Here is a 14775-nt window from a genome sequence, read left to right as displayed (position 1 = left end):
AAGCTTTTCGAGTTACAACGTGTTGTTTAGGAAAAACAAGATATTTTCGCACGATGAGTGATTTCCTTAAAACATGGATTTCTGACAAATTTTATCAAACAAAAATTCTCCTGTGGGTTCTCTTTTGAGGCTACACATTTAGACGTACACGCCACACCAAAACTTTTCGAGTTACAATGTGTTGTTTAGGAGATCAAGCTAATTTTGTACGATGCGTTATTTCTTCTCGTAAAGTGTTTCCAATACGTACGTATTTGCTTTTAGTCTGCAACACTGTATTTCCTTATAACGTGGTATTCTTACATATTCTTTCGAGAGAAAACTCTCCTGTGCGTCCTCTTTTGAGGCTACACGCTTAGACATACACGCAACACCAAAATTTTTCACATTACAACGTGTTGTTTAGGAAAAACAAGATAATTTCGCACGATGAGGGATTTCCTTAATACGTGGTTTTCTGACAAATTTTGACAAAAGAAATTTCTCCTATTGGTTCTCTTTTGAGACTACACGTTTAGACGTACAGATCACACCAAATCTTTTTAAGTTTCAACGTGTTGTTTAGGAGATACAGGCTAATTTGGTACGATGCATTATTTCTTCTCATAAAGTTTTTCCAATAAGTAAGTATTTGTCTTTACTCTGCAACACTGTATTTCCTTATAAGGTGGTATTCTTACATATTTTTTCGAGAGAAAACTCTCCTGTGCATTCTCATTTGAGGCTACACGCTGAGACATACACGCAACACCAAAGCTTTTCGAGTTACAACGTGTTGTTTAGGAAGAACAAGATAATTTCTCACGATGCTGGATCTCCTTAAAACGTGGTTTTCTGACGAATTTTGACGAAAGAAAATTCTCCTGTGGGTTCTCTTTTGAGGCTAAACATTTAGACGTACACGCCACACCAAATCTTTTTGAGTTACAACTTGTTGTTTAGGAGATACAAGCTAATTTTTTAACGATGAATTATTTCTTCTCGTAAAGTTTAAGTGTTTCCAATACGTATATATTTGCCTCTACTCTGCAAGACTGTATTTCCTTATAACGTGGTATTCTTACATATTCTTTCGAGAGAAAACTCTCCTGTGCATTCTCTTTGGAGGCTACACACTTAGACATTCACGCAACACCAAAGCTTTTCGAGTTACAACGTGTTGTTTAGGAAAAACAAGATAATTTCGCATGATGCGGGGTTTCCTTAAAACGTGGTTTTCTGACAAATTTTGACGAAAGAAAATTCTCCTGTGGGTTCTGTTTTGAGGCTTCACGTTTAGACGTACACGCCACACCAAATCCTTTCGAGTTCTAACGTGTTGTTTAGGATATACAAGCTAATTTTGTACTATGTGTTATTTCTTCTCGTAAAGTTTAAGTGTTTCCAATAAGAATGTATTTGTCTTTACAACACTGTATTTCCTTATAAAGTAGTATTCCTACATATTCTTTCGGGAGAAAACTCTCCTGTGCGTTCTCTTTTGAGGCTACACGTTTAGACGTACACGCCACACCAAACCTTTTTGAGTTATAACTTATTGTTTAGAAGATACGAGCTAATTTTTTAACGATGAATTATTTCTTCTCGTAAAGTTTAAGTGTTTCCAATATGTATATATTTGCCTCTACTCTGCAACACTGTATTTCCTTATAACGTGGTATTCTTACATATTCTTTCGAGAGAAAACTCTCCTGTGCGTTCTCTTTGGAGGCTACACGCTTAGACATTCACGCAACACCAAAGTTTTTCGAGCTACAATGTGTGTTGATTAGGAAAAACAAGATAATTTCGCACGATGCGGGATTTCCTTAAAACGTGGTTTTCTGACAAATTTTGATGTAAGAAAATTCTCCTGTGGGTTCTCTTTTGAGGCTACACGTTTAGATGTACACGCCACACCAAATCTTTTTGAGTTTACACGTGTTGTTTCGGAGATACAAGCTAATTTTGTACCATGCGTTATTTCTTCTCATAATGTGTTTCCAATACGTACGTATTTGTCTTTACTCTGCAGCAATATATTTCCTTATAACGTGGTATTCTTACATATTCTTTCAAGAGAAAACTCTCCTGTGCATTCTCTTTTGAGGCTACACGCTTAGGCATACAAGCAACACCAAAGATTTTCTAGTTTCAACGTGTTGTTTAGGAACAACAAGATAATTTCGCATGATGCGGGATTTCCTTAAAACGTGGTTTTCTGACAAATTTTGAGGAAAGAAAACTCTCCTGTGGGTTCTCTTTTGAGGCTACACTTTTAGACGTACACGCCACACCAAATCTTTTCGAGTTACAACGTGTTGTTTAGGACATACAAGCTAATTTTGTACGATGCGTTATTTCTCTCATAAAGTGCTTCCATTACATATGTATTTGTCTTTACTCTGCCACACTGTATTTCCTTATAACGTGGTATTCTTACATATTCTTTCGAGAGAAAACTCTCCTGTGCGTTCTCTTTTGGGGCTACATGCTTACAGATACACCCAACACCAAAGCTTTTCAAGTTAAAACGTGTTGTTTAGGAACAACTAGATAATTTCTCACGAAGCGGGATTTCCTTAAAATGTGGTTTTCTGAAAAATTTTGACGAAAGAAAATTCTCCTGTGGGTTCTCTTTTGAGGCTACACGTTTAGACGTACACACCACACCAAATACTTTCGAGTTACAATGTGTTGTTTAGGAGATACAAGCTAATTTTTTACGATGCTTTTTTTCATCTCTTAAAGTTTATGGGTTTCCAATACATACATATTTGTCTTTACTCTGCAACATTGTATTTCCTTATAACGTGGTATTCTTACATATCCTTTCAAGAGAAAACTCTCCTGTGTGTTCTTTTTTGAGGCTACACGCTTAGATATACACGCAACACCAAAGCTTTTCGCTTTACAACATGTTGTTTAGGAAAAAACAAGATAATTTCGCACGATGAAGGATTTCCTTAATACGTGGTTTTCTGACAAATTTTGACCAAAGAAAATTCTCCTATGGGTTCTCTTTTGAGACTACACGTTTAGATGTACAGGCCACACCAAATCTTTTTAAGTTACAACGTGTTGTTTAGGAAATACAAGCTAATTTTGTACGATGCGTTATTTCTTCTCCTAAAGTTTTTCCAATAAATAAGTATTTGTCTTTACTCTGCAAAACTGTATTTCCTTATAACGTAGTATTCTTACATATTTTTGAGAGAAAACTCTCCTGTGCATTCTCATTTGAGGCTACACGCTTAGACATACACGCAACAGCAAAGCTTTTCGAGTTACAACGTGTTGTTTAGGAAGAACAAGATAATTTCTCACGATGCGGGATTTCCTTAAAACGTGGTTTTCTGACAAATTTTGACGAAAGAAAATTCTCCTGTGGGTTCTCTTTTGAGGCTACACGTTTAGACGTACACGCCACACCAAATCTTTTCGAGATACAACGTGTTGTTTAGGAGATACAAGCTAATTTTGCATGATGCGTTATTTCTTCTCGTAAAGTGCTTCCAATAAGTACATATTTGTCTATACTCTGCAACACTGTATTTCCTTATATCGTGGTATTCCTACATATTCTTTCGAGAGAAAACTACCCTGTGCGTTCTCTTTGGAGGCTACACGCTTAGACATACATGCAACAACAAAGCTTTTCGAGTTACAACGTGTTGATTAGGAAAAACAGGATAATTTCTCACGATGCGGGATTTCCTTAAAATGTGGTTTTCTGACAAATTTTGACGTAAGAAAATTCTCCTGTGGGTTCTCATTTGAGGCTACCCATTTAGACGTACACGCCACACCAAATCTTTTTGACTTACCACGTGTTGTTTAGGAGATACAAGCTAATTTTGTACCATGCGTTATTTTTTCTCATAATATGTTTCCAATACGTATGTATTTGTCTTTACTCTGCAGCAATATATTACCTTATAACGTGGTATTCTTACATATTCTTTCGAGAGAAAGCTCTCCTGTGCATTCTCTTTTGAGGCTACACGCTTACACATACACCCAACACCAAAGCTTTTCGAGTTACAATGTTTTGTTTATGAAAAACAAGATAATTGCGCACAATGCGGGATTTCCTTAAAACGTGGTTTCATGACAAATTTTGACGAAAGAAAATTCTCCTGTGGGTTCTCTTTTGAGGCTACATGTTTAGATGTACACGCCACACCAAATCTTTTCGAGTTACAACGTGTTGTTTAGGAGATACAAGCTAATTTTGTACGATGCATTATTTCTTCTCCTAAAGTGTTTCCAATACTTACATATTTGTCTTTACTCTACAACACTGTATTTCCTTATAACATGGTATTCGTACATATTCTTTCGAGAGAAAACTCTCCTGTGCATTCTCTTTTGAGGCTACACGCTTAGACATACACGCAACACCAAAGCATTTCGAGTTAGAACGTGTTGTTTAGGAGAAACAAGATAATTTCTCATGATGCGGGAATTCCTTAAAACGTGGTTTTCTGACAAATTTTGAGGAAAGAAAATTCTCCTGTGGGTTTTCATTTGAGGCTAAACGTTTAGACGTACACGCCACACCAAATGTTTTCGAGTTACAACGAGTTGTTTAGGAGATACAAGCTAATTTTTTACGATGCTTTATATCTTCTTGTAAAGTTTAAGTGTTTCCAAAAGGAACTAATTTATTTTTAATTTGTCACAATGTATTTCCTTATAACGTGGTATTCTTACATACTCGTTCGAGAGAAAGCTCTCCGGTGCTTTCTCTTTTGAGGCTACATGCTTAGACATACACGCAACACCAAAGATTTTCGAGTTACAATGTGTTGTTTAGGAAAAACAAGATAGTTTCGCACGATGCGGGATTTCCTTTATAAGTGGTTTTCTGACAAATTTTGACGAAAGAAAATTCTCCTGTGCGTTCTCTTTTGAGGCTACACATTTAGACGTACATGCCACACCAAATCTTTTCGAGTTACAACGTGTTGTTTAGGAGATACAAACTAATTTTTTTTTTTTATGCTTTCTTATTAGTTTATTGCATATTATTTTTTATAAAAGGAAATTGTATTTAAAATTAATAGCGTAAGTATATTTCTTTTTTTTTTGTCTTTTTTTTTATTTGATATAATTTATTTACATTTCAAATGATTTCCCCTTTTCTAGCCCCCCCCCCACTCCCCGAAAGTCCCGTAAGCCCCCTTCTCTTCCCCTGTCCTCCCTCCCACCCCTTCCCAGTTCCCCGTTCTGGTTTTGCCAAATACTGTTTCACTGAGTCTTTCCAGAACCAGGGACCACTCCTGCTTTTATACTCTGGTTTCTCTTCAGATCGTATAAATCTTTCGCCTTTTACAAACTAATTTTTTACGATGCGTTATTTCTTCTCATAAAGTGTTTCAAATACATACATATTTGTCTTTACTCTGCAAAACTGTATTTCCTTATAATGTGGCATTCTTACATGTTCTTTCGAGAGAAAACTCTTCTGTGCATTCTCTTTTGAGGCTACACGCTTAGACATTCACACAACACCAAAGCTTTTCGAGATACAACGTGTTGTTTAGGAAAAACAAGATAATTTAACATGATGCGGGATTTCCATAAAACATGGTTTTCTGACAAATTTGGCAAAAGAAAATTCTCCTGTGGGTTCTCTTTTGAGGCTACACATTTAGACGTACATGCCAAACCAAATCTTTTTGAGTTACAACGTGTTGTTTAGGAGATACAAGCTAATTTTTTATGATGCGTTATTTCTTCTCGTAAAGTTTTTCCAATAAATAAGTATTTGTCTTTACTCTGCAAAACTGTATTTCCTTATAACATGGTATCTTACATATTCTTTCGAGAGAAAACTATCCTGTGCGTTCTCTTTGGAGGCTACACGCTTAGACATACACACAACACCAAAGCTTTTCGAGTTACAACGTGTTGATTAGGAAAAACAAGATAATATCGCACGATGCGGGATTTCCTTAACATGTGGTTTTCTGACAAATTTTGACTTAAGAAAATTCTCCTGTGGGTTCTCTTTTGAGGCTACACATTTAGACGTACACGCCACACCAAATCTTTTTGAGTTACCACGTGTTGTTTAGGAGATACAAGCTAATTTTGTACCATGCATTATTTCTTCTCATAATATGTTTCCAATACGTATGTATTTGCCTCTACTCTGCAGCAATGTATTTCCTTATATAGTGGTATTCTTACATATTCTTTCGAGAGAAAACTCTCCTGTGCATTCTCTTTTGAGGCCACACACTTGCACATACACCCAACACCAAAGCTTTTAGAGTTACAATGTTTTGTTTATGAAAAACAAGATAATTGCGCACAATGCGGGATTTCCTTAAAACGTGGATTTCTGACAAATTTTGATGAAAGAAAATTCTCCTGTGGGCTCTCTTTGAGGCTACATGTTTAGATGTACACGCCACAACAAATCTTTTCGAGTTACAACGTGTTGTGTAGGAGATACAAGCTCATTTTGTACGATGATTTATTTCATCTCGTAAAGTTTATGGGTTTCCAATACATACGTATTTGTCTTTATTCTGCAACACTGTATTTCCTTATAACGTGGTATCCTTACAAATTCTATCGAGAAAAAACTCTCCTGTGCATTCTCTTTTGAGGCTACACGCTTAGACATACACGCAACACCAAAGCTTTCGAGTTACAACGTGTTGTTTAGGAAAAACAAGATAATTTCGCACGATGCGGGATTTACTTAAAACGTGGTTTCTGAAAAATTTTGACGAAAGAAAATTCTCCTGTGGGTTCTCTTTTGAGGCTACACGTTTAGACGTACACGCCACACCAAATCTTTTCGAGTTACAACGTGTTGTTTAGGAGATACAAGCTAATTTTGTACGATGCGTTATTTCTTCTAGTAAAGTGTTTCCAATACGTACGTATTTGGCTTTAGTCTGCAACACTGTATTTCCTTATAACGTGGTATTCTTACATATTCTTTCGAGAAAAAACTCTCCTGTGCATCCTTTTTTGAGGCTACACGCTTGGACATACACGCAACACCAAAGCTTTTCGCGTTACAAAGTGTTATTTAGGAAAAACCAGATAATTTCGCACAATGAGGGATTTCCTTAATATGTGGTTTTCTGACATATTTTGACCAAAGAAAATTCTCCTATGGGTTCTCTTTTGAGACTACACGTTTAGACGTACAGGCCAGTCGAAATCTTTTTTAAGTTACAACGTGTTGTTTAGGCGATACAAGCTAATTTTGTACGATGCGTTATTTCTTCTTGTAAAGTTTTTCCAATAAATAAGTATTTGTCTTTACTCTGCAACACTGTATTTCCTTATAACGTGTCATTCTTACATATTCTTTCGAGAAAAAACTCTCCTCTGCCTTCTCTTTTGGGGCTACATGCTTAGACATACACCCAACACCAAAGCTTTTCGAGTTAAAACGTGTTGTTTAGGAAGAACTAGATAATTTCTCACGATGCGTGATTTCCTTAAAACGTGGTTTTCTGACAAAATTTGATGAAAGAAAATTGTCCTATGTGTTCTCTTTTGAGGCTACACGTTTAGACGTACACACGACACCAAATCTTTTCGAGTTACAACGTGTTGTTTAGGAGATACAAGCTAATTTTTTACGATGCTTTATTTCATCTCGTAAAGTTTATGGGTTTCCAATACATACATATTTGTCTTTACTCTGCAACACTGTATTCCCTTATAACGTGGTATTCTTACATATTCTTTCGAGAGAAAACTCTCCTGTGTGTTCTCTTTTGAGGCTACACGCTTAGACATACACGCAACACCAAAGCTTTTCGAGTTACAATGTGTTGTTTAGGAAAAACAACATAATTTTGCACGATGCGGGATTTCCTTAAAACGTGGATTTCTGAAAATTTTTGACGAAAGAAAATTGTCCTGTGTGTTCTCTTTTGAGGCTACACATTTAGACGTACACGCCACACCAAATCCTTTCGAGTTACAACGTGTTGTTTAGGAGATACAAGCTAATTTTCTATGATGCGTTATTTCTTCTCGTAACGTGTTTCCAATACCTACATATTTGCCTTTAGTCTGCAACACTGTATTTCCTTATAACGTGGTATTCTTACATATTCTTTCGAGAGAAAACTCTCCTGTGTGTTCCCCTTTGAGGCTACACGCTTAGACATACAGGCAACACCAAAGCTTTTCGCGTTACAACGTGTTGATTAGGAAAAACAATATAATTTCGCGCTATGCGGGATTTCCTTAATAAGTGGTTTTCTGACAAATTTTGACCAAGGAAAATTCTCCTATGGGTTCTCTTTTGAGGCTACACGTTTAGACGTACAGGCCACACCTAATCTTTTTAAGGTACAACGTGTTGTTTAGGAGATACAAGCTAATTTTGTACGATAGGTTATTTCTTCTCGGAAAGTTTTTCTAATAAGTAAAAATATGTCTTTACTCTGCAACACTGTATTTCCTTATAACGTGGTATTCTTACATATTCTTTCGAGAGAAAACTCTCCTGTGCGTTCTCATTTGAGGCTACACGCTTAGACATACACGCGACACCAAAGCTTTTCGAGTTACAATGTGTTGTTTAGGAAGAACAAGATAATTTCCCACGATGCGGGATTTCCTTAAAACGTGGTTTTCTGACAAATTTTGATGAAAGAAAATTCTCCTGTGGGTTCTCTATTAAGGCTACACGTTTAGACGTACACACCACACCAAATCTTTTTGAGTTACAACGTGTTGTTTAGGAGATACAAGCTAATTTTTTTTATGATGCCTTATTTCTTCTCGTAAAGTTTAAGTGTTTCCAATACGTATGTATTTGCCTTTACTCTGCAACACTGTATTTCCTTATTACGTGGTATTCTTACATATTCTTTCGACAGTAAACTCTCCTGTGCGTTCTCTTTGGAGGCTACAAGCCTAGACATACACACCTAGACATATATGCAACACCAAAGCTTTTCGAGTTACAACGTGTTGTTTAGGAAAAACAAGATAATTTCGCATGATGCGGGATTTCCTTAAAACGTGGTTTTCTGACAAATTTTGAAGAAAGAAAATTCTCCTGTGGGTTCTCTTTTGAGGGTACACGTTTAGACATACACGCCACACCAAATCCTTTCGAGTTATAACGTGTTGTTTAGGAGATACAAATTAATTTTTTACTATGTGTTATTTCTTCTCGTAAAGTTTAAGTGTTTCCAATAAGTATGTATTTGTCTTTACTCTGCAACACTGTATTTCCTTATAAAGTGGTATTCTTACATACTCTTTCGAGAGAAAACTCTCCTGTGCGTTCTCTTTTGAGGCTACACGCTTAGACATACACGCAACACCAAAGCTTTTCGTGTTAAAACGTGTTGTTTAGGAAAAAGAAGATAATTGCGCACGATGCGGGATTTCCTTAAAACATGGGTTCTCTTTTGAGGGTACACGTTTAGACGTACAAGCCACACCAAATCCTTTCGAGTTATAACGTGTTGTTTAGGAGATACAAGCTAATTTTTTACTATTTGTTATTCCACGTTATATGGAAAAACAGTGTTGCAGAGTAAAGACAAATATGTACGTATTGGAAACACTTTACGAGAAGAAATAACACATGGTAAAAAATTAGCTTGTATCTCCTAAACAACACGTTGTTACTCAAAAGGATTTGGTGTGGTGTTTATCTAAAGGTGTAGCCTCAAAAGAGAACCCACAAGAGAATTTTCGTTGGTCAAAATTTTTTTCAGAAAACCACGTTTTCTGGAAATCCCGCATCGTGTGAAATTATCTTGTTTTTCCTAAACAACACGTTGTAACTCGAAAAGCTTTGGTTTTGCATGTATGTCTAAGCGTGTAGCCTCAAAAGAGAACGCACAGGAGAGTATTATCTTGAAAGAATATGTAAGAATACCACGTTATAAGGACATACAGTGTTGCACAGTAAAGACAGATACATACATATTGGAAACACTTTACGAGAAGGAATAATACATCATACAAAATTAGCTTGTATTTCCTAAACAACACGGTATAACGCGAACAGATTTTGTGTGGCGTGTACGTTGAAATGTGTAGCATCAAAAGAGAACCCACAGGAGAATTTTCTTTCGTCAAAATATGTCGGAAAACCACGTTTTAAGGAAATCCAGCATCGTGCGAAATTATCTTGTTTTTCCTAAACAACACGTTGTAACTCGAAAAGCTTTGGTGTAAACAACACGTTGTAACTCGAAAATATTTGGTGTTGTGTTTACATCTAAATGCGTAGCCTCAAAAGAGAACCCACAGGAGAATTTTCTTTGGTCAAAATTTTTTCAGAAAACCACGTTTTAAGGAAGTCCTGCATCATGCGAAATCATCTTGTTTTTCCTAAACAACACGTTGTAACTCGAAAAGCTTTGGTGTTGCGTGTATGTCTAAGCATGTAGCCTCAAAAGAGAATGCACAGTAGAGTATTCTCTCGAAAGAATATGTAAGAATACCACGTTATAAGGAAATACAGTGTTGCAGAGTAAAGACAGATACTTACTTATTGGAAACACTTTACGAGAAGGAATAATACATCGTACAAAATTAGCTTGTATTTCCTAAACAACACGTTGTAACTTGAAGGATTTGGTGTGACGTGTAAGTTGAAACGTGTAGCCTCAAAAGAGAACCCACAGGAGAATTTTCTTTCGTCAAAATTTGTCAGAAAACCACGTTTTAAGGAAATCCCGCATTGTGCGAAATTATCTTGTTTTTCCTAAACAACACATTGTAACTCGAAAGCTTTGGTGTTGCATGTATGTCTAAACGTGTGGCCTCAGAAGATAACGCACAGGAGAGTTTTCTCTCAAAAGAATATATAAGAATACCACGTTATAAGAAAATACAGTGTGGCAGAGTAAAGACCAATACGTATGTATTGGAAACACTTTACGAGAAGAAATAACGCATCGTACAAAATTAGCTTGTATCTCCTAAACAACACGATGTAACTCGAAAAGATTTGGTGTGGCGTGTACGTCAAAACGTGTAGCCTCAAAAGTGAACTTACAGGAGTATTTTCTTTCGTCAAAATTTGTCAGAAAACCACGTTTTATGGAAATCCCGCATCGTGGAAATTATCTTGTTTTTCCTAAACAACACGTTGTAACTCTAAAAGCTTTGGTGCTGCGTGTATGTCTAAGCGTGTAGCCTCAAAAGAGAACGCACAGGAGAGTTTTCTCTCGAAAGAATATGTAAGAATACCGCGTTATAAGGAAATACAGTGTTGCAGAGTAAAGACAAATAAGTAAGTATTGGACACAATTTATGAGAAGAAATAACGCATCGTAAAAAATTAGCTTGTATCTCCTAAACAACACGTTGTACCTCGAAAAGAATTGGTGTGACATGTACGTCTAAACATGTACCCTCAAAAGAGAACTCACAGGAGAATTTTCTTTCATCAAAATTTGTCAGAAAACACGTTTTAAGGAAATCTCGCATCGTGCAAAATTATCTTGTTTTTCCTAAACAACACGGTGTAACTCGAAAAGCTTTGGTGTTGAGTGTTTGTCTAAGCGTGTAGCCTCAAAAGAGAACGCACAGGAGAGTTTTCTCTCGAAAGAATATGTAAGAATACCACGTTATAAGGAAATACAGTGTTGCAGAGTAAAGACAAATAAGTACATTTTGGAAACACTTTAGGAGAAGAAATAACGCATCGTAAAAAATTTGCTTGTATCTCGTAAACAACACGTTGTAACTCGAAAAGATTTGGTGTGGCTCATACGTCTAAACGTGTAGCCTCAAAAGAGAACCCACAGGAGAACTTTCTTTCGTCAAAATTTGTCAGAAAACCACGTTTTAAGGATATCCCGCATCGTGCAAAATTATCTTGTTTTTCCTAAACAACACATTGTAACTCGAAAAGCTTTGGCGCTGCATGTATGTCTATGCGTGTAGCCACTTAAGAGAAGGCACAGGAGATTTTTCTCTCGAAAGAACATGTAAGAATACAACGTTCTAAGGAAATACAGTGTTGCAGAGTAAAGACAAATACGTACTTATTGGAAACACTTTACGAGAAGAAATAACGCATCGTAAAAAATTAGCTTGTATCTCCTAAACAACACGTGGTAACTCGAAAAGATTTGGTGTGGCGTGCACGTCTAAACGTGTAGCCTCAAAAGAGAACCAACAGGAGAATTTTCTTTCGTCAAAATTTGTCAGAACACCACTTTTTACGGAAATCCCGCATCGTGCGAAATTATCTTGTTTTTCATAAACAACACGTTGTAACTCAAAAAGCTTTGGTGTTGCCTGTATGTCTAAGTGTGTAGCCTCAAAGGGGAACGCACAGGATAGTTTTCTCTCGACAGAATATGTAAGAATACCACGTTATAAGGAAATACAGTGTTGCAGAGTAAAGACAAATACGTACGTATTGGAAACACTTTATGAGAAGAAATAACGCAGCGTACAAAATTAGCTTGTATCTCCTAAACAACACGTGGTAACTCGAAAGGATTTGGTGTGGCGTGCACGTCTAAACGTGAAGCCTCAAAAGGGAACCCACAGGAGAATTTTCTTTCGTCAAAATTTGTCAGAAAACCACGTTTTAAGGAAATCCCGCATCGTGCGAAATTATCTTGTTTTTCATAAACAACACGTTGTAACTCGAAAAGCTTTGTTGTTGCCTGTATGTCTAAGTGTGTAGCCTCAAAAGGGAATGCACAGGATAGTTTTCTCTTGAAAGAATATGTAAGAAAACCACGTTTTAAGAAATACAGTGTTGCAGAGTAAAGACAAATATGTACGTATTGGAAACACTTTACGAGAAGAATTAACGCATTGTACAAAATTAGCTTGTATCTCCTAAACAATACGTTGTAATTCGAAAAGATTTGGTGTGGCGTGTACGTCTAAATATGTAGCCTCAAAAGAGAACACACAGGAGAATTTTCTTTCGTCAAAATTTGTCAGAATCCACGTATTAAGGAAATCCCGCATTGTGCGAAATTATCTTGTTTTTCCTGCACAACACTTCGTAACTCGAAAAGCTTTGGTGTTGCGTGTATGTCTAAACGTGTGGCCTCAAAAGAGAATGCACAGGAGAGATTTCTCTCGAAAGAATATATAAGAATACCACGTTATAAGGAAATACAGTGTTGCAGAGTAAAGACAAATACGTAGGTATTGGAAACACTTTACGAGAAGTAATAACGCATCGTAAAAAATTAGCTTGTATCCCCTAAACAACACGATGTAACTCGAAAAGATTTGTTGTGGCGTGTACGTCTAAACATGTAGCCTCAAAAGAGAACTCACAGGATAATTTTCTTTCGTCAAAATTTGTCAGAAAACCACGTTTTATGGAAATCCCGCATCGTGGAAATTATCTTGTTTTTCCTAAACAACACGTTGTAACTCGGAAAGCTTTGGTGCTGCGTGTATGTCTAAGCGTGTAGCCTCAAAAGAGAACACACAGGAGAGTTTTCTCTCGAAAGAATATGTAAGAATACCACGTTATAAGGAAATACAGTGTTGCAGAGTAAAGACAAATAAGTACGTATTGGACACATTTTACGAGAAGAAATAACGCATCGTAAAAAATTAGCTTGTATCTCCTAAACAATACGTTGTAACTCGAAAAGATTTGGTGTGACGTGTACGTCTAAACGTGTAGCCTCAAAAGGGAACTCACAGGAGAATTTTCTTTCATCAAAATTTGTCAGAAAACACGTTTTAAGGAAATCTCGCATCGTGCAAAATTATCTTGTTTTTCCTAAACAACACGGTGTAACTCGAAAAGCTTTGGTGTTGAGTGTTTGTCTAAGCGTGTAGCCTCAAAAGAGAATGCACAGGAGAGTTTTCTCTCGAAAAAATATGTAAGAATACCACGTTATAAGGAAATACAGTGTTGCAGAGTAAAGACAAATAAGTACATATTGGAAACACTTTAGGAGAAGAAATAACGCATCGTAAAAATTTTGCTTGTATCTCCTAAACAACACGTTATAATTCGAAAAGATTTGGTGTGGCGTGTACGTCTAAACCTGTAGCCTCAAAAGACAACGCACAGGAGAACATTCTTTCGTTAAAATTTGTCAGAAAACCACGTTTTAAGGATATCCCGCATCGTGAAAATTATCTTGTTTTTCCTAAACAACACGTTGTAACTCGCAAAGCTTTGGTATTGCGTGTATGTCTATGCGTGTAGCCACTTAAGAGAACGCACAGGAGATTTTTCTCTCGAAAGAACATGTAAGAATACAACGTTATAAGGAAATACAGTGTTGCAGAGTAAAGACAAATACATACTTTTTGGAAACACTTTACGAGAAGAAATAACGCTTCGTAAAAAATTAGCTTGTATCTCCTAAACAACACGTGGTAACTCGAAAAGATTTGGTGTGGCGTGCACGTCTAAACGTGTAGCCTCAAAAGAGAACCAACAGGAGAATTTTCTTTCGTCAAAATTTGTCAGAACACCACTTTTTACGGAAATCCCGCATCGTGCGAAATTATCTTGTTTTTCATAAACAACACGTTGTAACTCGAAAAGTTTTGGTGTTGCCTGTATGTCTAAGTGTGTAGCCTCAAAAGGGAATGCACAGGATAGTTTTCTCGCGACAGAATATGTAAGAATACCACGTTATAAGGAAATACAGTGTTGCAGAGTAAAGACAAATATGTACGTATTGGAAACACTTTATGAGAAGAAATAACGCATCGTATAAAATTAGCTTGTATCTCCTAAACAACACGTGGTAACTCGAAAGGATTTGGTGTGGTGTGCACGTCTAAACGTGAAGCCTCAAAAGAGAACCCACAGGAGAATTTTCTTTCGTC

This window comes from Apodemus sylvaticus, chromosome 3, assembly GCF_947179515.1.
Source record: "Apodemus sylvaticus chromosome 3, mApoSyl1.1, whole genome shotgun sequence".
Lineage (NCBI taxonomy): Eukaryota > Metazoa > Chordata > Mammalia > Rodentia > Muridae > Apodemus > Apodemus sylvaticus.
This window is presented reverse-complemented; position numbering follows the sequence as displayed.